This window comes from Taudactylus pleione, unplaced genomic scaffold (genome assembly GCF_031769625.1).
Source record: "Taudactylus pleione unplaced genomic scaffold, aTauple2 ptg000108l, whole genome shotgun sequence".
Lineage (NCBI taxonomy): Eukaryota > Metazoa > Chordata > Amphibia > Anura > Myobatrachidae > Taudactylus > Taudactylus pleione.
The window spans coordinates 280518-304545 of NW_028284510.1; positions in this window are offsets into that span (position 1 = coordinate 280518).

Sequence of the window (24028 nt, forward strand, 5' to 3'; positions counted from 1 at the left end):
GGGGAGGTAACCGAGGCCAATAAGATAGGAGAAGAGAGGGGACGTGACAGAGGCCAATAAGATAGGAGAAGAGAGGGGACGTGACAGAGGCCAATAAGAAAGGAGAGGGGAGGTGACAGAGGCCAATAAGAAAGGAGAGGGGAGATGACAGAGGCCAATAAGAAAGGAGAGGGGAAGTGACAGAGGCCAATAAGAAAGGAGAGGGGAGGTGACAGAGGCCAATAAGAAAGGAGAGGAGAGGGGAGGTGACAGAGGCCAATAAGAGGAGAGGGGAGGTGACAGGCCAATAAGAAAGGAGAAGAGAGGGGTGGTGACAGAGGCCAAGAAGAAAGGAGAGGAGAGGGGTGGTGTCAGAGGCCAATAAGAAAGGAGAGGAGAGGGGTGGTTACAGAGGCCAATAAGAAAGGAGAGGAGAGGGGTGGTGACAGAGGCCAATAAGAAAGGAGAGGAGAGGGGTGGTGTTAGAGGCCAATAAGAATGGAGAGTAGAGGGGTGGTGACAGAGGCCAATAAGAAATGAGAGGAGAGGGGTGTTAACTGAGGCCAATAAGAAAGGAGAGGAGAGGGGTGGTGACAGAGGCCAATAAGAAAGGAGAGGAGAGGGTTGGTGACAGTGGCCAATAAGAGAGGAGAGGGGTGGTGACAGAGGCCATTAAGAAAGGAGAGGAGAGGGGTGGTGACAGAGGCCAATAAGAAAGGAGAAGAGAGGGGAGGTGACAGAGGCCAATAAGAAAGGAGAAGAGAGGGGAGGTGACAGAGGCCAATAAAAAAGGAGAGGAGAGGGGAGGTGACAGAAGATGATCACAGAGGAGGGAGGGCCGGAGGGGACATTATTGGGCAGCTTGAGGGAACATGAAATGTAGAAACGATCTCAGATCCATAACATGTAGGATATAGAGCAAACCGAGATAAAACGAACATTTGGCCATCATACTGTGCAGCGCCCCATGAATTCCGGAACCCTGGATGGGCGCCATCTGTCCATTTTGGCACCCGGAGCTCGTGTCCCACTCCTACCACCCTCGCAACACCCCTGATTTTTTGAGCTGTTTGTATGGGGAATGGAAGTCTTTTTCTGAAGTATCTCTTACACCTAGCATGAGGTTGGTGCAAGTGCAAACGCTAATGATTCATGTATGCTCACCCAAATCTTTGTCCTAAATTTCCATCTAGGATTTGTCCAGGGAGTGGGTCCCAAATAATGTGCAATACACCCATTATGTGGTGACCCTTATCTATTAGCTTCTTCCTGCGGTATAGAAGTATGTTCTGTCCCCCGCAGGCAGAGTTCCCAGCATCCCATGGAGGGTACTCCTGCAGATCACTGTAACCCTCCTCTACAGGAGACTCCCGGAGGTCCAGGGTACAGTGTAAGTAAGCACTGTCTGTGTCTTGCTCACAGTGCTGAGACAGGCGGCTAAGCTTCCGGATGTCTGTCTCGGTCTGATCCTGCTTCTGTATTCTCCCGGCCAGACTGGACAGCAGCGGTGTCCATTGTAGTGACATTCGGGTCTGTAGCACCGAGGGGTGCACTCTGGGGCTGTGGGAAGCAGATCTCCGTTCTATGATAACAACCTTGCGGTTGTGTCGAGCCTGGCTTAGCCTGAAGTTCGGCGTTGGTGCAGCATACCATCCTCTACTGGTAACCTGGCAGCGTGAGAGCAGGTGGCCGGGTCTGTAGGTGGTGGGTCCCGATGCATATCGGCCAATCACAGCTTCACCAGGGATTTTATGTGAACCTGCATCTAATCACCTGGAGTACATTTCCTCCTCTTGCTGCTCCCATACTCCTCACGACGTTTCCTTTTCCTAGTTTTTGGAAATGGTGTAAAAGTTCCATTTTCTAGGCAGTCAATGAGATGTTCCCTCATTAATTCATAGATGTAGCTGCAAGACGGAACGTCGTCATTGAAGAGGATCTCCACAGCATTTGCTATAGAATACACTACTCAGTCACTGGAGGTATCCGGCTGTTGCTCCACGTCCAGGATTTTGATGCTTTTCAGTGTGTCCTTTGGAACAACAGTCCCGTACAGTTCTTGCAGCTGTTTCAGAGCACAGGCGGTAAACTCTGACTGTTGAGCACTGTCCGCGACTTGTATCTGCCCATTCCGAAAACAGGACATGAAACAGTGTCTGCGAGGCTTATCTGGGTGGATCTGTACTGCAGGCCCAGAGACGGGGTTATAGGAGCTAAATATTCCTCCCCATGTGCACTGCAAGCCTTGCGTATTAAATTGCCGCCACAGTATGGACTGAGCGGCATCAATGATCTCGGGGTTCAGAGCTCCGCCGCTCTGCAGTCTGAATCCATGTGCCTCTGTTAGCCCCAAATGAGGCAGCCACATTTTCTGTAAATATGCAAGAAAAAACTTAAATGAGAAAAAAAATACAATATCTTTCTAAGTACAGTACTAATCTTGTACTATAATGTTACTTATATGTGCTGAAAAGATACATGCACAGCATATACCCATTGCTTAGGACACTAGGTAATGGTATACAGGTGTGGTATGGTACCTATGCAATCATGTAATCAATGTAACAGTATAGTCAAGTTATTTGCCAGAAGCTAATTGGAATAGTATAATGAATCAATGGTATTTAACAAAACAAATAGCATGAAGGAGATATGCTGGTATATGACATTCGGTCCTAAAGAACACTGATGTTTACAGCAAACTAGAAACTTGTCACATAAGCTGAGCGCTCCTGATACCTGCAGGCAATGTGTAAGTAGTGTCGCAGATTCTGTTGCACTGGGGGAGAGTTACACAATAATAAATAAGATACAGTAGTAAAGTATGAGAGCCGATGCCGTAAGGTCACATGACTGCCTTCGCCCATTCTGCGACTTGCCACTGTCCCCCAAATGTCACTGCAAGGCGGCATTGTTGCAAGTTTATGTTCTGGCTGATGACAATTAAGGCCTGTATTCAATTGGTTTCGCACCCGCTATACTTTTTCGCATTCCGCACTTTTAGCCTACATCACGTGTTTGCATGCGAAAACTTTTCATGCGCTCCCCCGCTATTCGCCGTATTCAATTCTGAAAGATGCCCTAACTTTGGGGATCAATATAGATGTTCCCGAATGGCCCTAATAAAGGTAATTGGGGTTGTGTCAATAGCATCTAATTAGTGTCTTTGCACAAGTGGTGAAGAATAGTATTAAGAAGTATTTTTTTGTGAAAATAAGTATTCCTATTAAATTTGGGGTACTTGAAAACGGGTGCTAGCATGGTTTAAAGTCGCAAAAGTGAAGTTTTAAAAAATGCGCCTTCAGCAAGCACCTGCAATCAAAAAAACATTTCACCCATACGTGCAGACCCCCCAAAAGTCTATTTCACTACTTTTTATGTTTGTACCCCAACTTTGTACTTTTTCGCCCCCATTTTCAAAGTAATTTTTTGAGGTGTCGCTATGGGGTTTTTTTTAGGGATTTTTTTTACGGTTCTCTTTTGGGGGACTGTTCCAAGGGTTCTGAGTGGTTTCCCCACCTTTGCACCCCAAAATAAAAAAAAAATAATTTTCTCCTGTTATTCAGAGGCAAATCCTTTTTCGCCCATTACATCACATTGCGTTTTCTGAAACTATTTGGATTTGAATATGGAGATAAGTTTCCGAATGATGAAATGTCGCAAGCGACGATACTTTTTCGCGGATCTCGGCTATTCGCGGCTAATTGAATACGGGCCTAAGTTGTAGTTTATTATCTTATTGTAGTTTTGTTGAAGTCAGTGTGGCTTGTCTGGAGCACCATTTATCATACACAACGAGCTTTATTACTATGCGTATGATAAAAGTCATTAATAAATGAGGCCCTAAGTTTCCCAATGGCGAGATGTGGCGTGAAGGACTTTGGCCTATAGTATTTGTGTTTGCAGGGGCGTCACTAGATATCGCCAACCAGGAAAGATTAGATTACCCTACAGTCTGTGGCGTCAGGAGGGGGGTGCGAGGGGTGTGGGCTGCACCCGGGTGTCTCCCTTAGAGGGGGTGACACCAAAATGCCGGCTCCTCCGCAGTGGCAGGAGCTGGGTGCTGCAGTGTGACTTCTCCTGCAGCACCCAGCACCTGTCATAGAAGAGGAGCTGACAGTGCTGACAGCGATGCTGGGCTGCCCCCGGAGTGACGTCATCGGGGTCTCCCCCACAAGGCCACACCCCATCCGAAACAGGGATAGTCAGAGTGCGCACTGGGTGTCACCAGTTCCGGTGGCGCCTCTACCTGCAGTGAATTCTATACAAGTGATTGTATTAATGTCATTTGTGATTTTAAATATCCTCATAGAGTTGATTGTGTAGGCCAGGGATATTTAACTTGCGGCCCTCCAGCTGCTGTGGAACTACACATCCCAGCATTCTCTGCCTTGCTTTTTGCTGTTAGGGCATGCTAAAACTGTGGCAGGGCATGCTGGTATGTGTAGTTCCACAGAAGCTAGAGGGCGGAATGTTGGAATCCCCCTGATGTAAGCCAAACAAGCGGCAGAATCAGACAGACAGTACAGGAGAGCAAGAGAAGAAATTCTGATTCCGAAACTGATAAAATACATTGTAAGGCGCTTATTTGTATTATAAGTATAGGAAGCCCAATTGCAGAAGAGAACATGATTGATGATGATTAGCAAGAAAAATAATTACAAATAAATAAAAAAAAGATGACCGGGGGAAAAAAAATAGCCCACCCCGCCAACAATACAAAATACCTCTAAGCACCAATGGTCAGAGCATGGTCTGCTTACAGCTAATGCAGGGGAACAAACATTTTGTGAGGTCCCCCAAAAAGCTGCAACCAGCACCATGCTTAGCTAGTCCCATTATAATAGTCCCATGTTATTAAACTATATTTTCATATAATAATTACTTTAAAATATTCTTACCTTAAACTCTCGTATCAGTAAAAAGCGTTAATGTAATGAAAAAATGCGTGTATATAGCTATATCAATATATAACCAGTACACAGCTCACTCTCATCCAATAACTGATTGTCCTGTACCAAGCAGGGCCTTTTCTCTCGCACCTCTGTGACATCACAAACGCTGTCATAATCAGCCTCACCCTGCCTGCTTTCCTCCACTGCACTGCATGTAATATAATCTACGTGCTTTATTATAAAGATTACTTAATATAAAAGTTAGTGTAAACATCTTGTCACCGAGGGGCCTATTCGTCAACACCTCAATAACGGTTTTAAGGAAATTTTCCTTAATTACATTTTTTTTTAGTATTCATTAACACACTTAACACAGGAGATATCACTGATATCTACTGGTTAAGTCCGTCTGCGTTAATCTCCGCAGAATTACCGCAGCTGTAATTAGTGCTGTGCATGCGCCGCTTTTGTGAACGTAATGGCGCATACGCAGCACTGATTACAGCTACGGAAAGGTAGAGTAGAGAGGGAAAAGTATCTATTTAACGAAAAGCTGTCATCGCAAAAATTACAGCTTTTCGGAATAAATACTGATGGAGAGGAGGAATGATGAATTCCTCCAGTAATTAGGCAGAACTCCATGCGAGTTCTAAACCTTGTTACCTCCATCAGTTTTTAGTGTTGATGAATAAGCCCCATATCTCTATTAGAGCACATAGAAAATGTAAAATGCAATAAAGCAATAATCACCCTTGGCTTAGGGAATCTCTCAAACAAATGTCCTAACGTGGATATTAGGTGAATAGAAGAGCCAATGTTTTTTCCCGTGTTATTACATTCAGTACCGGAGCCAAGAGCCTGGTGCTGGTTCATGAAATACTGGGGACCCCTACGTTTTTTTCCCTCTGTATTTTGTGAACCAGCAGCGGCTCAAAGAGCCTGATGGTGGTTATTCTCAGGTGGAGGGGTGACCCCCCGCTGTTTACTTTTTAACAGTTTCTTTACTTAATAGTATAGAAACATGCAGCCTGCGCGTATCTCACTGATATGTCCCCGCATTTACACTAGAGCGCAGTTTTTCTTTTCTTTTTGTGTTTACCAGTGAGGTCAACAATCACCTCTTTTTTACTGCTGCACTGGTGTCTGAGACCCCTGCTTGATTAGCGCTAGGTATCTTTTCTCTTGTACTAGGCTGTATGTTCGGGTGTGTCTGACTGCGGGGTTCACAGGGAACACTGGTAGGAAACACAATCACATGCACCCAGGGGCGGATCGGGGATTAAAAGTGGCCCTTGAAAAATCTTTGGAAGTGGCCTCAAGTAGGCGGCACCAAATCAACTGTAGGCGGAGCCAATAGCAAAGTAGGCGGGATTAGAGATCTGTGCACGTGCAGGTCTCCTATTGCAAGATTGCTCACTGTGGGCCCGTTTCAGATCCGTTCACTAGGCTGTGTGCACTCGCAGCCGTAGCAATGGGCAGTATGCAAATGCCGCGTTCGCACGCTAAGACATAGGACGCCCTCTAGGTCTTAATGTGCGTTCGCTGGGTGAAGTCAGACGCCCACCAGCCTGGAGTAAAGACGTCCACTTTCAGATGTCATCTCCAGGAAGTGTATGAAAACATTGGTTACCATCGGGCGACATCGAACCAGCACCCAGTGCTTGAGGTAGACCCTAGCCTACCGTAAACACTGCGAGTATCCCTCTGTGTAAAACAGCTCAGTGACGTGTATGCTGACACTGTGTCTTAATTATGCACAACCTTAAATTGGTGTAAAGATGCCAAGCCATGCCTACGCTAGTGCAAGCACACACCGTTTACACAGACCTGCCCCTGCCACCACCCACACATGCCCCGTTCTGTCACTCAAACTAGTGCTCTGGAAGTATGCTGAGAGCGATCCAAAACGCGTTAAGCTGGTGAAATATTGGACATTGTGACCAGGGTATTCGTGGAGCAAGTGAACTAATGTTTGGTGTCCGGAACCATCGCTCCCCACTACTGTACTTCCAGAAAAACATCACTGGTACCCATATCCTGTGGTAGTGCATCATTTGGCGATGCTTTATGCGTATGTGTTTTATTGAGAATGTGAGTGTATCTTAAAAAATATATAACAATTTATTTATAAGACATCACTGCACTATCTCTTGCCAATTTCTTTCTTTTGAGATCACTACATATGGAAATAATGTATTAGAGTAAGAGACTTTTTGTATGTACCTTTTATATATGATTGAGCTAAGGTGGTAACTGTATTGGTGTATTATTAATAATTTATAGGAGTAAGTAAGGAATCTCTTCGGTTTCTACTAGCTGAAGTCATTTGCGCACACCTTGAATAATTTTTGCATACTATCATATGGGACTTAGGAAGCAGATGTAAATATAACGTATTTCAGTGTAAAGTATATATTTGCTTCGCATAGAACTGAACAGAGGGCCTGATTCAGAGCCGGACGCTATTTGAGGACGCTCGTTCAGAAAAAGAGGCTGGCTATTTAAATTGAGCACTCGCTCTTTGCGGCCTGTTGACGCCTCTATGTCTGAACGAGCGAACAAAACATGTGCTCGCTATTTTGAAAAAAACACCCCCTGGCCGCTCGCATCATACGTCATCTCCGCTATTTATTAGATTAATCGAGTACATCGAACGGCGTCTGAACTGCTCGCTATTCTTGTGGTAGCATTTTCCTACCGCAAATCATGCGAGCAGTTCAGGCTATAAGACAACCAAGTGACGTGGTCGATAACGCTGCTTTGTTAATTATGCACACCCTTAAAACGCCCGTTTTGACCATTTGGCACGCCTGTGTTCAGATCTCCACTCCCCGTTTTCAAGCACCTTCCCCTGTTACCACCCACAAACGCCTCATCATGTCACTCAAATTAGCAGGCATTCACTATTTTGCGAGCACACGATTTCCGACCGCACTGACTGGTTGGCGCATGCGTATTGCAACCCATACGCATGCGCAGATGTGCGAACATCGCTCGGAGCGAACGAGCGGCCGCTTACAAGCGGCTCTGAATCAGGCCCAGAGTCTCCTCTATTGACTGATAACAATGATTCAAAGTAGATAAGATCTCCATTGGCTTATTGCTAATTATATACCTTAACCAACCTTAATTAACTAAGCACTTAACTTATCTAATAAAGAAAGAGACGGACACCATAACAGCTTGGATAAAAGGTCACAGCTTTATTTCTGAGTTAATTAATTAATGAATTCACCTAACCATGGTGGCCAGGAGACGCTGCATACTGAGTTCCTGCTTTCAAACTGACTTAAACGGGGAACGACTAAAACGTTCCCCCTAAAGACACACTTACGCCATGAAGGTCTCGCCTCCCTCCTGGGCCAGTCTACTCCGCGCGCTTCCGTAAAAAAGCGCTCGGGTCCCCTCGTACGAGGAGGACAGACTCGTCATGTTACATCGAGGTCCAGCGCCCTCACAACGCTCTCTTGTGTCACAATAAAGCCACTGAGATGCAGCGTTCTCCCGCCAAAGCCAGCCCCAAATTGAAACTGCCCGCCACCAAAGGAAAAAACCACTAATCCAAAAAGGCAAGCAACTCCTTAATAAACAACCCTAAACCCAAATTATTAAAATGAACCCCATCTGGGCGAAAAAATCTAGATAAATCCGAACCCCAAAAGCTATGCCTGACTACCAAGCCACCAAATGACAAGACATGCTTATTCAAAGCTCTGTTGACCTTACGTCTAGCCCTATCCAGAGCCTTGTGGTCAAGTTCACCACGCCAAACCAGCCACGGTACTATGTCAGACCAAACAATGCGCACAGTCGGCCACAACAAGCGAACTGCATCAATCAAGTCTCTCAGCTGAAATGACAACTCCAAACCTTTCAATTTGCACAGATCATTCCCACCAACATGCAGGACCAACCAATCAGGTACACCCCATTTCGCTGCAGACTCCACCAACAAACCACGCACAGATGCACACAGCAAGCCACGCACACCTATCCAGCGAACATGCCTGCCACCCAACAATTCACTGGCCCTTCTAGCCAAACCATGCCGTTCAGCCCAATAAATATAGGAATGGCCGACTAGCCAAACCTGCTCTTCTCCAAAGTCTTCCCCTGTAAGGCAAGAACACCCTAACCGTGAGCCACCGCACCAAAACCAAACTGCACACAACAAAATTAACACATAGCAACTAAACTAGCCAGGATGCAATGGGGAAACAAGTAACCCGAGTGAAGGAGAAAAACTAAAAAACCTTCCCCGTGAACCAAGTTGAGCCAGATGATGGCTCCCGGGAGGAAAATCTAAAAAATTCCTTCACACCCCCACTTATCGAATGCTAACCATTCGTTAACTGGACGGTAAACAACGTTTTCGGATTGTCGCAGGAGCGCACCTACAGCTTGTCGCAGCGAACATACGTCTTATATGCAGTGGACCTCCACCTCCCGATCTTTTGAATGTCACTGGCTGACGCTCCTGCAACAGCTGCACTAGTGGCGGCACCGATCCTGAAGGAATGAGTCCCGTAACTAGCGCTATCTAAGCCTAACGCCACTAAGCTACGCCGAAGTACAGCAGCAAATTGAAACTTAGAAAGAGGAGACAAATTTGAGTGCACCAGCCATTGGACACCACCTGCTGGGCGCCCAGCCATATATAAAGCTGCGAGCCGCACTGGGCAAACCAAAGCGTCATCCTGTCTATGTAAAGTAACCCACCTGCCCCGGCCTAACTGATCCGTCTTGGAAAACCGCAGTTTACACAAAACGGATGACTCCTGGAACACGATATCTCCTAACATGAACCCTGAGGACACCGAGGACTTGCTGGAAGCTACTATCTCACTGACCCTGAAAGCCCCAAAAAACGCGGCTGCAAAAGCTAATCGGAATAACGAAGCCTCGAAAGAATCCGAAGCAACACTATCCATTACACCCAGCAAGCGGACAAGGAGATGAAGGTCGATAGGCCTACGGGAGTCGGTCCTGGCGGGAAACTCCTTGGCCCAACCTTTAAGGGCTTTAGAAAGGATGAACGATTTGGTGGGATCCGGTAAACCCCTCAATTTACTGAAAAAGGAAATCCCCGCCAGAGCCGAAGTCATGGAAGCCTTGGAATGACCTTGCTGGTAATGCCCCCACACAAACCTAGACATCAACTCCGAGGGAGACTTACCCGGTTGAGGGCTTTGTGAACAGAAAGCCTGCCAATCCTGCCACGACGCAGCATAAGCCCTCCGGGTTGCGGGAGCCAGCGACCTCTGCGCCAGGCCCTCTATTCCGGCCTGATAATCTGCCATACAAAAGGAGGGCAAGGTAACCCAACTGCAGAAGCCGCCGGCGCCAGCAAACGGAAATGGGAGAATTGAAATCGGGACAATGCATCCGCGACCGCATTATGGACCCCAGGGATGTGCCGCGCGCGGAACCTAATGTTAAACTCTAAGCAAGGCAAAACCAAATGCCTAAGGAGACGCAAGGCCGGGGGAGAGGAGGAACGCTGATTGTTGATGGCCTGAAGTACGCCTAGATTGTCACACCAGAAAACTACATGTTGACTGACCAAACGCTCCTTCCATAACTCGACTACCACTATAATGGGAAAAAGCTCCAACAAAAGCAAATTACTGGTAAGACCCTCTAAACGCCAATCAGGAGGCCAGGACGCTACGCACCACTCCCCAGTGAAAAAGGCCCCAAAACCGGAGGACCCAGCCGCATCGGTGAAAAGCTGTAAAGTGGCATTCGACACTGGAGCAGCAGGCCAAATGCGTTCACCGTTAAAACGAACCAGAAAACTAGGTTCGAAGATCCTCCTTAATCTCAGAAGACAAACGAATGTGGTGATGAGGCTGGCTCACCCCGGCCATGGACCTCTCCAACTTTCTGCAAAAAACCCTACCCATGGGAATTATGCGACAGGCAAAATTAAATGACCCCAACAAAGATTGCACCACGCGCAATTTTACGCTATCCGCTCCTAAACACAATGCAATCTGATCAAGCATTTTATGCACCTTATCGTGCGGCAAACGACAACAACCAGCCAACGTGTCAATCTCTATACCCAATTAAGAAAGACAAGATGAGGGCCCCTCTGTCTTGTCATGTGCAACAGGAACCCCTAAAACTCTAAACAAAGCTGTAGCGGAAAAGAGGAGATCCGTACAAACCTCGTTCCCCCCTGTACCTATAAAGAGAAAATCGTCCAGGTAATGCGCAACACCGAGGTGACCCGTGCCCGCTACTATGCACCAATGCAAAAACGAACTGAATTTCTCAAAATAGGCACAGGAGACCGCACAGCCCATGGGCAGACATTTATCTACAAAGAAATTACCCCCAAGTCTAAAACCCATATACTGCATTGCGTCTGGATGTAATGGTAACAAGCGAAATGCGGACTCAACATCTAACTTCGCCAGCAAAGCGCCAACACCAAAACTACGAACTAAACCCAATGCATCGTCAAACGACTGATAAACCACACTACAAGCCGAATCGGGTATAGCATCATTAACCGAATTACCATGAGGGAAAGATAAATGCTGAATAAGCCGAAACTTCCCGGGCGCCTTCTTAGGAACCACCCCCAAAGGCGAGATGCAAAGATTCGGCAAGGGAGGAGAAGAAAAAGTACCTTCCATCCTACCCAGCAAAACCTCAGAATCCACCTTATCTCGCAACACCTGAGGGAATTCCCGTGCAGAACGTAAATTGCGTGGCGCATTAATGTGCAGAGGGCCGGAAATAGGTAAACCGAAGCCGAATTTTAAAACCATCCCACAAAAAGGCGGCAGCTTCTCTATCGGGATAACGAGCTAACCAATTAGAAAGCTCCGGCAAACAAATGGGTGACCTAGCTTTAACTAGCCGCCTTGGAGCTATCGACCCTATCAAGCACCGCGGCTCCGGAGCCACGGCGGCAATCCTTGACCGGGTGCTCCCCATTGCAAATGCGACAGGAGTGACGAAAACGACAAGAGGCGCCACGAGAGCACCTCGAGTCATTAAAAGCTAAACACTTTCCTCTCGTCACCGCGGACGCACCAGTCCTAACGGAAGCAACCTTGCGGGGGGCGCTGCGTCCGAAGGAGGCCGACACTGCTGTGAAACCTCGAGCCAAACTTCGACATCTTTAACACCAAAAGGGACTATCCGACTACCTTCATGTTTACGCCTAAACTGGCAATCATAGTCCTTCCACGATGTACCCCGTGACCGAGAGAACATATCATGCACCAAGTAAATGTACCTGATAACATTCTGATGTTCCTCTGGTCGCATTTCTAAATAACACGCTGAGAAAATAAGCATGCCCTTTAGCCAGGAATTGTAACTGCAGTAACTATCCTCACCAACCCCTCCTGGCTTCTTAGCCTCAGTTAGGCCCTTCTTCATCTCGTCCGTGAGGGTGAAGAAATCAACAAACTTACACTTATGGATTCGCTCTCTAATGCTTTTGCGCAACCCCCGGAGAACCGCAGTATTCATGCAGTGTACGGAATCCGCACCAGGCGGTGGCTCAACCTGGACGGGGGCCTCACCTGTCCTATTCCTGCTCTGAGTCTTCTTAGCCAATCGCCGTGCCACTAATCTAGCAATCTTGCGCGGGCGCCCCGGGGAACCAGACGAATGAGAGGATGATGCAGAAAAAGAAGAAGACGAGGATGTGTCATACTCACCAGCGCCTGGCTGTGAAACAAGATTTCCCGAAACTTCACGTGCAGGGTCCAGCGGAGCCACCTCCGTGTCCACCTCCACACGCACAGGAACAGGAACCGCGACAGCCCCCATGATATCCAGAATGATCGACGGCGCCGACATATCTGAAACTGGAACAACAACTTGAGGAACCGAAACGGGAACTGGTGGAACCGAGAGCGGGGTTGGGGGGGGGTGGCAGAGGTACGAGGGGGGACAACAGAAGAAGTGGGGGGCTGGGAGGAAACGGGGGGGAAACGGGGGGGCAGAGATAGACAAAGAAGGTATAGAAGGAGCAGAAAAAGAGGGCAGTACCAGCAAAGGTGGAAACGGGGGGCATGGGCACCAGAGGTGGGTGAGAAAAAGTGCTGGAAACAGGGTGTTGAATGACTGGAGCAGTGGGAGGGAAGGATTGCCAGGGAGAAGGGGCAGTAAAAGGGGGGGGTTGCCAATAAGGATAACCAGGGGGAAAAGAAGGAGAAACATACGGGGGATAAACGGAAAAATGGGGGGCAGAGGAAACAGAAGAAATTACGGGCGGAGCAGGGCCAGAACTCCAAGAAGGATGAGCCCAGGAAGAAAAGGAAGCAGAGGGGGGGAGATGGGAGCCAACTACGGAAGTGGTCGTATATGATCCTGCCAACCTGGGCATCCGCTGAGAGAGAGGGGTACTGAAAATGGAGGGGGGGCAATCACATTAGGCAGGGCATGCTGCCTACCATCTTGTGTGGTGACAAAGGTGGCAGGAGGCTGAAAATATGGGCCGGTTCCCACCATTGAAGTGGGAACCAAAATGGCCGCCAAATTTAAAATGGCCGCCGGACCCACCGTACAAACGGGACCAGGGGGCCATGGTGGTGGTGTCATGGATGATATCCCCCGCCCGCTGTAAGCGGCGGGGGAAGCGAGCGCCAAAGGTGCGGGGGTTGATGAAGCCGCATACGCGGCATGACCGCCAGGGAAAAGGCCACCGGGGAAAGCAGGCGCCGGAGGAGCGGGCACCAGTGGTGCCGCAGCCGCGGCATGGAAGGGTGATGCAACACCATGGGAGGTAGGCGCCGCAGGCATGGGGGCATGGGAAGCCGCAGCCGCCGCCTGGTATGGGGTGCCGTGCACAGCGGGAGGGGCGGGCGCCGGAGGAGGAAGGACCGGAGGAGCCACAGCCGCGGCCTGATCCAGGAGGGAAAACCCAGCAGGGGGGGAACGCACAGAAGGACCTGGAGCCGCTGGAGATGTAGGCGCTGAACTGGGGCCACCAGGGGAACCAGGAGGGCAGGAAAGGATGCGTTGGGAAGGAGAAACGGGGAGGCCAGATGGGGGGGGAGTGTGGGCGGTTAGGAGAGCTGGCAGGGGCAGCCCGGAGTGGGTGGGAGAACTCAGCCAGCCGGCTTGGAAGGGGGGCAGACCTCTTGGGACGGGGCATGATGAGAAGGGTTGTTATAAAGCAAAGAAAATGGAATGAAGGAATACAATGACAAGGAATAGAACCAATAAACACAGGGTGTGACACTAAGCTGTACTCCAGAAATCACCAAAGAGGCAGATCAAATGCCAATCACTTCTTTTATACTGATAATCACAGGCACACCCACAACTCCAGGCATTGGCCAGCTAACAAAACACCTGACCCCTAACCATTTAATCTGCCTAGTAACAAGGCTGTCAAGACAGCCCATCAGCAAAAACCCCAGGATTCTTATTTCACTCATGTCTAGGCAACCTTCGTTTTCTATAAACGTCAGATCCTAGGAGCTATACATAAATAAAGCAGTGACAAAGCAGCTACTCTATAATGCCAGATAGTGCATCACTAAAGCATTTCATACCCCCAATGGGACCCCAATGCCCAGCATAAAACTGCCGCTGTTTGCTGGGTTCTCTTCACTCTAGTATTCCCCCGCAGGCTGCCCATACCCCACTAGCTCAGTACAGTACAGCACCCTGGATCGGCGGAGCCAGGACTGCCTAGCTCTATACATGGGAGACTACATAACTGCTGGCGTAACATCATGGGAATTGGCACCCCGGACCCGAGCACCCACAGCAGCTGATGCACTTGCCGCTGCTGCAGTAGTGGAGAGCCCACCGCTACCGGACCCACACGCGACCTCTTAGCTATAAAGGAGGGGCCTGCCTTCCCCCTTTGGGCAATCCTAACTGCCCTTGTTTGTAAAGGAACAGGGCTCAGTGGCAAATGCTGAATCTCTACTAGAGGGGTTTCCAAATGCTTGATTTGTACATTTCACTATTAAGAGGGCATAATCAGCACTTACACCAGCTATAATATACATCATACGAATGTACTAAATGAAATAATTCTGGAATATACAGGACCAGCAAACACAGAAAGCAATTATATGTAGCAGTAGGGCCCCATTACAGATCATTTGAGCAAGTTGGAGAATCTGGGGAAGGGCAAAAATGAAGCCGTGCACTGCCCTGGACATAGGCGTACAGATTGGACTCCTTATGTACTGGATGGTGTATTATTCAGTATTAATAATTGAACCTATAGATGGTCTATATCAGTGCACCCTTAACAGTGAATGTTTTCCAGATCTCCTAGTCGTTGCACAACTATATTCATTACTGGCTTTCCAATTTATTTACTACTTGCTGCACCACTATATTCATTGCATGTTTTCCAGATCACCTAGTCGGTGCACCACTATATTCATTACATGTTTTCCAGATCTCCTAGTCGGTGCACCACTATATTCATTACATGTTTTCCAGATCTCCTAGTTGGTGCACCACTATATTCATTACATGTTTTCCAGATCTCCTAGTCGGTGCACCACTATATTCATTACATGTTTTCCAGATCTCCTAGTCGGTGCACCACTATATTCATTACGTTTTCCAGATCTTCCAGTCGGTGCACCACTATATTCATTACATGTTTTCCAGATCTCCTAGTCGGTGCACCACTATATTCATTACATGTTTTCCAGATCTCCTAGTCAGTGCAAAACTATATTCATTACATGTTTTACAGATCTCCTAGTCGGTGCACCACTATATTCATTACATGTTTTCCAAATCTCCTAGTCGGTGCACCACTATATTCATTACATGTTTTCCAGATCTCCTAGTCGGTGCACCACTATATTCATTACGTTTTCCAGATCTTCCAGTCGGTGCACCACTATATTCATTACATGTTTTCCAGATCTCCTAGTCGGTGCACCACTATATTCATTACATGTTTTCCAGATCTCCTAGTCAGTGCAAAACTATATTCATTACATGTTTTACAGATCTCCTAGTCGGTGCACCACTATATTCATTACATGTTTTCCAAATCTCCTAGTCGGTGCACCGCTATATTCATTACTGGCTTTCCCATTTATTTAATACTGGCTGCACCACTATATTCATTACATGTTTTCCAGATCTCCTAGTGACACATTTTAAAAGATCAACAGGGACTGAAGTTTGCCAGTTAGTCAATTAGTGACACTACTGAGGGGATCCTAATTTTGTATGGCCCCTTATAATCTTGGGCACTAATAGGGCTTCCCTCTTTGGCAGACTGTGGTACCTGGGAGGGCTTCCTGCCGTGCCTAGAGCAGGCAGCAGCAGCCCCCCCCAGTATAAAGATGGTGGCCGCACTCGGGGCAAAGCCATGCCGCCTCTGCGACCCTAATCGTGGGCGCGCAACCGCCCGCAGGCCGCTCATTGAACCAACCAGCGGGGCAGCCACCGCTGCCTGCCGCTGGTTAAACAATATAGAGACGGAGCCAGCAGCAACATGCTGAGCCGCGCTCCGTCTCACAGCACAGACGGGGCCGAAGCTTCCGGCCTCGGCTGCGCTAAGGCACAAGGGCGCACCTGGGCGCCATGTGGAGAGGCAGGATCGGAGGCGGCGGATACCGCCGGCCGCCTCCGTACAGCAAAGATAAACGGCAGGGGCCGACAGCTGCGGCCATAGCTGCGGCCCTGCAATACTGCGCAAGCGCTTCCACAGGCCCAGTCTGCGATAAGCGTGGCGGCGGCCTGCTCAGGGGAGGGGGGGGAGGGAGAGAGAGAGATGGTCAGCACGGGAGCCTGCTGTTTTAGCCCAGCAGCACATACAGCGGGCAGCGTAACAGGAGCGATCGGGGACATTATGATGGGCAACAGGGAGAGACCAGGAAGGAAGGAATCATTGGGAAAGAATACAGGGAAAGCATGAAATAATATGTGAAAATAATTAAAGTATATGCTAAGAGAACAAAAGAATAGTAGGAGGGAAGAGAAGAGGAGAAGGAGAAAAGACAAAAGGGAGATTTAATCAGGGGAGTCACATCACACGTTACTTCTCTGTCCTGGAAAAAAAACTGGAACAAAGAGACAGATTTACATACATCACTCCATTATATACCCCTAGACCACTCCCTATGAACATTCATTGGCTGCATAAGAACAGCTAAACTTAAAGGGGCAATAGCCAACATGTTATTAAACTGGCAACACTCAAAACACTCGTGGTTTAATGTCCCTCATGCTTAAATGTCAGCCTTCGGGCGTACATATACTATTAAATTGCAGTGTTTAAAGTGGAATTGCAGCTGCCTGACCCAATGGTTCGTTTTGTGGCTGGGAGGGATAGCCCTGTTGTGGCTCCTGTGTGGACTCAAACGTGTCTGCTGGTGTCTCCTCTTCAGGCTGAGGTTCTTCCATAGCAAAAAATGTTTTTACCAGAGCAAGTAAAGATGACTCCTTTGTGGGGCACTCTTAATAAGAGAAGTTTATTTAGTAAGGAATTATAACAATTATTTCATATGTATTTTAATGAGTATACTAATAATAATTTATATTTTAATATAATTATCATTTCTTATTCTATCTAAATAAACTTCTTTTATTACGATTGCCCCACAAAGGAGTCATCTTTATTTGCTCTGGCAATCAATTTTTTTTTGTATATTTTGACCTCTCTAACACCAGTGTGCACCAGCAACCAGTGTTTTGAATTGAGATAGCTTTTTCAATCTATGTGACTACATATTACTGTTGGTTTTTTCTCATATATTCATATATTGATACATATTCCTGTGCAGACTCTTTTTCACATTTTCCCTTTCCCCCATATTTTGGAGTTCTTCTATAGCAGTCAGGATTGTAGGTTCCTCCCCCGGCTGGTCCTCAGCCATTACTTGTGGTCTAGATGCTGGTTTTGCATAAGATGAGTCCAATAATATCAGACAGCTGATAATACATATGGAATGGGGGGATATGCGCTCAACTGAGGATATGAAGTATGTGGAAAAACCATATCAATGACAAAGATGTATAAAGTAATAGTGTTTATTGATAACCAAGATTAGAATCGGTCAATTATAAAAGGTCAATATTACAATGTCTGAATCCCAATAAGTAGTGCCCCTTATGCATGGCCCCCTAAAGTAGTGCCCCTTATGCATGGCCCCGTAAATTAGTGGGGGGGGGTTCTGGGTCCTCAGGAACCCCCTCTGTGTGCTCGGGTGTTGTTAGTAGTGTACGTTACCCTGATGTGCTGTACTGTGAGACCATCAGTGAGGAATGTAAACTTAGGGGTGAGTGATACATAAATGGAAGCAGTATCCCACATGTATGCTCACCCAAATCTCTGTCCTAAATTTCCCTCTAGGATTTCTCCAGGGAGTGGGTCCCACATAAGGTGCAATATCGATGTTTTTTACACCCATGATGTGGTGACCCTTATCTATTAGCTTCTTCCTGCGGTATAGAAGTATGTTCTGTCCCCCGCAGGCTGAGCTCCCAGCATCCCATGGAGGGTGCTCCTGTAGATCACTGTAACCCTCCTCTACAGGTGACTCCTGGAGGTCCAGGGTACAGTGTAAGTGAGCACTGTCTGTGTCTTGCTCACAGTGCTGAGACAGGCGGCTAAGCTGCCGGATGTCTGTCTCGGTCTGATCCTGCTTCTGTATTCTCCCGGGCAGACTGTACAGCAGCGGTGTCCGTTGTAGTGACATTCGGGTCTGTAACACCGAGGGGTGCACTCCGGGGCTGTGGGAAGCAGATCTCCGTTCTTTGTTAACAACCTTGAGGTTGTGTCGAGTCTGGCTTAGCCGGAAGTTCGGCGTTGGTGCAGCGTGCCATCCTCTACTGGTAATCTGGCAGCATGCGAGCAGGTGAGCGTGTCTATAGGAGGTGGGTCCCAATGCATATCGGCCAATCACAGCTTCAACTGGGGTTTTATGTGAACCTGCATCTAATGACCTGGAGTACATTTCCTCCTGTTGTTGCTCCCATACTCCTCACGACGTTATCTATGTGCCCAATATGAGGCAGCCACATGTTCTGTAAAAAAAACTTTAATTAGAAAAAAATACAATATCTTTCTATCTTTCCTATGTAATCATGTAATCAGTGTAACAGTATAGTCCAATATTTGCCAGAAGCCAATGGGAATAGTATAATAAATCAATGATATGTAACAAAACAAATAGCATGAAGGAGACATGCTGATATATGAATTCCGGTCCTAAAGAACACGGAAGTTTTGCAGCAAACCAGAAACTTGTCACATAAGCTTAGCGTTCCTGATGCCCGCGCCAATGTGTAAGTAGTGTCGCAGATTCTGTTGCACTGGGGGAGAGTTACACAATAATACATAAGAGTGATAACGTATGAGAGCCGAAGCCGTAAGGTCACATGACTGCCTTTGCCCATTCTACGACTGCATACAGCTGTGCACCAAATGTCACTGTAAGATGGCATTGCAGCAAGTCTTTGCTCTGGCTGATGACAATTTGGTTGTGGTTTATTATCTGATTGCAGTTTTGGTGAAGTCAGTGTGGCCTGGCTGTGTTGGCCTGGTAAGGAAACGGGACGAATGTCATGGCTGCTAACTTTGGCCTATAGTATTGTGTTTGCCGGGGCTTCACTAGATATCAGCAACCAATCATATGAGTGTTGATAACATCATGTAACTTATTAAGTTTCTCAATGGTGAGATGTGCAGTGAATTAGGACAGTGTCAGCATGCAGTGGTGTACTCTCACAAGTGCACTGCCCATCTGCCAGAGAGGGATCCCAAGATCCCTGTTCCTTGTCAATGTACAGTAGCTCATATAGCATGCAGACACTGCCGTTTCCACAGGAGGTTATTTTGTAGTGGGAACTGGGCAGTGGCAATGCCATCACACGTAACCTAGACTCGATGGGCCAAGTGGTTTTTATCTGCCATCAAAATCTCTATTTCTATGTTTCTATGTATGACCTGGGGGAGTGTCATGGGATTGTTGTTGGCATGTATTATAATCCACATATGATTAGAGTCAGAGGAGTAGTGTGGAACCATGGGGCCTGGAGAAAGTGCATGTCATAGCGCCCCCCTCCCTGTACTGAACTGTTCCAGTGGGGTATGACCAGCCTGCGGGGGAATACTGAAGTTAAGAGGAAAACAGCAAACAGTGGCAGTATCATGCTGGGCATTGAGGTCCCATTGGGGGAATAGAATGCTCCGGTGACTTATCTGACATTAAGGAGTAGTTCCTTTGGCACTGCTTTATTTATGTATAGCATCTAGGATCTGACTTTTATCTACTTTGAATCATTGTTATCAGTCAATAGAGGAGATTGTATTATATATTTTGATCATTTACCTTAAACTGACAGAGTACATGTGCTAGAGTGAGATTCCACAGGGTGCACAGCTTATTACTGCAATCACTGCCCCAAGCAGCTGTCACTGGAGTGGGAACACCTATGAGAAGCTCCATTCTCAGCTATACTCCTACTTCACAAATATACATTGCACCTATATTAATGTGAGTATTACTAACCATGCTCTGTCTACCACCATTATTATTATTCCAGGTCGCCTAATACTTTTTAAAGGACCTTTCAAATAACACATTATGGTCATGCCTGGGAACACCTCCATTACTTTACATAGCAAAGCAGTGACTGTTTTTTAAATTGAAGTTTAGGATTTTACCTTAGATGTGTTACTTTTAAGTCAATTGAAGTCCAATGATGAATGAGGAGAGAAGGAGGGAGGGGATCAAAGAGGAGAGGGGAGAGGAAAGTGCTGATCAGTGAGGGGAGGGGACAGAGGCCACTAAGAAAGGAGAGGAGAGGGGAGGTGACAGAGGCCACTAAGAAAGGAGAGGAGAGGGGAGGTGACAGAGGCCAATAAGAAAGGAGAGGGGAGGTGACAGAGGCCAATAAGAAAGGAGTGGATAGGGGAGGTGACAGGCCAATAAGAAAGGATAGGAGAGGGGAGGTGACAGAGGCCAATAAGAGAGGAGAGGGGAGGTGACAGAGGCCAATAAGAAAGGAGATGAGAGGGGAGGTGACAGAAGCCAATAAGAGAGGAGAGGGGAGGTGACAGAGGCCAATAAGAGAGGAGAGGAAAGGGGAGGAGACAGAGGCCAATAAGAGAAGAGAAGAGAGGGGAGTTGACAGAGGCCAATAAGAAAGGAGAGGAGAGGGGAGGTGACAGAGGCCAAAAAGAAAGGAGAAGAGAGGGGAGGTAACAGAGGCCAATAAGATAGGAGAAGAGAGGGGAGGTGACAGAGGCCAATAAGAAAGGAGAAGAGAGGGGTGGTGACAGAGGCCAATAAGAAAAGAGAAGAGAGGGGAGGTGACAGAGGCCAATAAGAAAGGAGAAGAGAGGGGAGGTGACAGAGGCCAATAAGAAAGGAAAAGAGAGGGGAGGTGACAGAGGCCAATAAGAAAGGAGAAGAGAGGGGAGGTAGAGGGGAGGTGAAAGAGGCCAATAAGAAAGGAAAAGAGAGGGGAGGTGACAGAGGCCAATACGAAAGGAGAAGAGAGGGGAGGTAGAGGGGAGGTGACAGAGGCAAATAAGAAAGGAGAAGAGAGGGGAGGTGACGGAAGCCAATAAGAAAGGAGAAGAGAGGGGTGGTGACAGAGGCCAATAAGAAAGGAGAGGAGAGGGGAGGTGACAGAGGCCAATAAGAAAGGAGAGGAGAGGAGAGGTGACAGGCCAATAAAAAAGGAGTGGATAGGTAAGGTGACAGAGGCCAATAAGAAAGGAGAGGAGAGGGGTGGTGACAGAAGATGATCACAGTGGAGGGAGGGCCGGAGGGGAGATAATCTGGGCAGCTTGAGGTAACATGAAATGTAGAAATGAATCTCGGATCCATAACTTATTTAGTATATAGAGCAAACCGAGATAAAACGAACATTTGGCCGTCATACTGTGCAGCGCCCCATGAATTTCGGAACCCTGGATGGCGCCCTCTGTCCATTTTGGCACCCGTAGCTCATGTCCCACTCGTACCACCCTCGCTACAACCCTGATTTTTTGAGCTGTATGTATGGGGAATGGAAGTCTTTTAATGAAAGTATCTCTTACACCTAGCATGAGGTTGGTGCAAGTGCAAACGCTAATGATTCATGTATGCTCACCCAAATCTCTGTCCTAAATTTCCATCTAGGATTTATCCAGGGAGTGGGTCCCAAATAAGGTGCAATATCGATGTTTTTTACACCCATGATGTGTTGACCCTTATCTCTTTGCTTCTTCCTGCAGTGTAGAAGTATGTTCTGTCCCCCGCAGGCTGAGCTCCCAGCATCCCATGGAGGGTGCTCCTGCAGATCACTGTAACCCTCCTCTACAGGTGACTCCCTGAGGTCCAGGGTACAGTGTAAGTGAGCACTGTCTGTGTCTTGCTCACAGTGCTGAGACAGGCAGCTAAGCTGCCGGATGTCTGTCTCGGTCTGATCCTGCTTCTGTATTCTCCTGGCCAGACTGGACAGCAGTGGTGTCCATTGTAGTGACATTCGGGTCTGTAGCACCGAGGGGTGCACTCCGGGGCTGTGGGAAGCAGATCTCCGTTCTATGGTAACAACCTTGCGGTTGTGTCGAGCCTGGCTTAGCTGGAAGGTAGGCGTTGGTGCAGCGTGCCATCCTCTACTGGTAACCTGGCAGCGTGCGAGCAGGTGGCCGCATCTGTAGGTGGTGGGTCCCAAAGCACATCGGCCAATCACAGCTTCACCAGGGATTTTATGTGAACCTGCATCTAATGACCTGGAGTACATTTCCTCCTCTTGCTGCTCCCATACTCCTCACAACGTTTCCTTTTCCTAGTTTTTGGAAATGGTGTAAAAGTTCCATTTTCTAGGCAGTCAATGAGATGTTCCCTCATTAATTCATAGATGTAGCTGCAAGACGGAACGTCGTCATTGAAGAGGATCTCCACAGCATTTGCTATAGAATACACTACGCAGTCACTGGAGGTTTCCGGCTGTTGCTCCACATCCAGGATTTTGATGTTTTTCAGTGTGTCCTTTGGAACAACAGTCCCGTACAGTTCTTGCATCTGTTTCAGAGCACAGGCGGTAAACTCTGACTGTTGAGCACTGTCCGCGACTTGTATCTGCCCATTCCGAAAACAGGACATGAAACAGTGTCTGCGAGGCTTATCTGGGTGGATCTGTACTGCAGGCCCAGAGATGGGGTTATAGGAGCTAAATATTCCTCCCCATGTGCACTGCAAGCCTTGCGTATTAAATTGCCGCCACAGTATGGACTGAGCGGCATCAATGATCTCGGGGTTCAGAGCTCCACCGCTCTGCAGTCTGAATCCATGTGCCTCTGTTAGCCCCAAATGAGGCAGCCACATTTTCTGTAAATGTGCAAGAAAAAACTTAAATTAGAAAAAAAATTCAATATCTTTGTAAGTACAGTACTAATCTTGTACTATAATGTTACTTATATGTGCTGAAAAGATACATGCACAGCATATACCCATTGCTTAGGACACTAGGTAATGGTATACAGGTGTGGTATGGTACCTATGTAATCAATGTAACAGTATAGAGTCAAGATATTTGCCAGAAACTAATTGGAATAGTATAATGAATCAATGGTATTTAACAAAACAAATAGCATGAAGGAGATATGCTGGTATATGACATTCGGTCCTAAAGAACACTGATGTTTACAGCAAACTAGAAACTTGTCACATAAGCTGAGCGCTCCTGATACCTGCAGGCAATGTGTAAGTAGTGTCGCAGATTCTGTTGCACTGGGGGAGAGTTACACAATAATAAATAAGATACAGTAGTAAAGTATGAGAGCCAATGCCGTAAGGTCACATGACTGCCTTCGCCCATTCTGCGACTTGCCACTGTCCCCCAAATGTCACTGCAAGGCGGCATTGTTGCAAGTTTATGTTCTGGCTGATGACAATTAAGGCCTGTATTCAATTGGTTTCGCACCCGCTATACTTTTTCGCATTCCGCACTTTTAGCCTACATCACGTGTTTGCATGGGAAACTTTTTGTGCGCTCCCCCGCTATTCGCCGTATTCAATTCTGAAAGATGCCCTAACATTGGGGATCAATATAGATGTTCCCGAATGGCCCTAATAAAGGTAATTGGGGTTGTGTCAATAGCATCTAATTAGTGTCTTTGCACAAGTGGTGAAGAATAGTATTAAGAAGTATTTTTGGTGAAAATAAGTAGTCCTATTAAATTTGGGGTACTT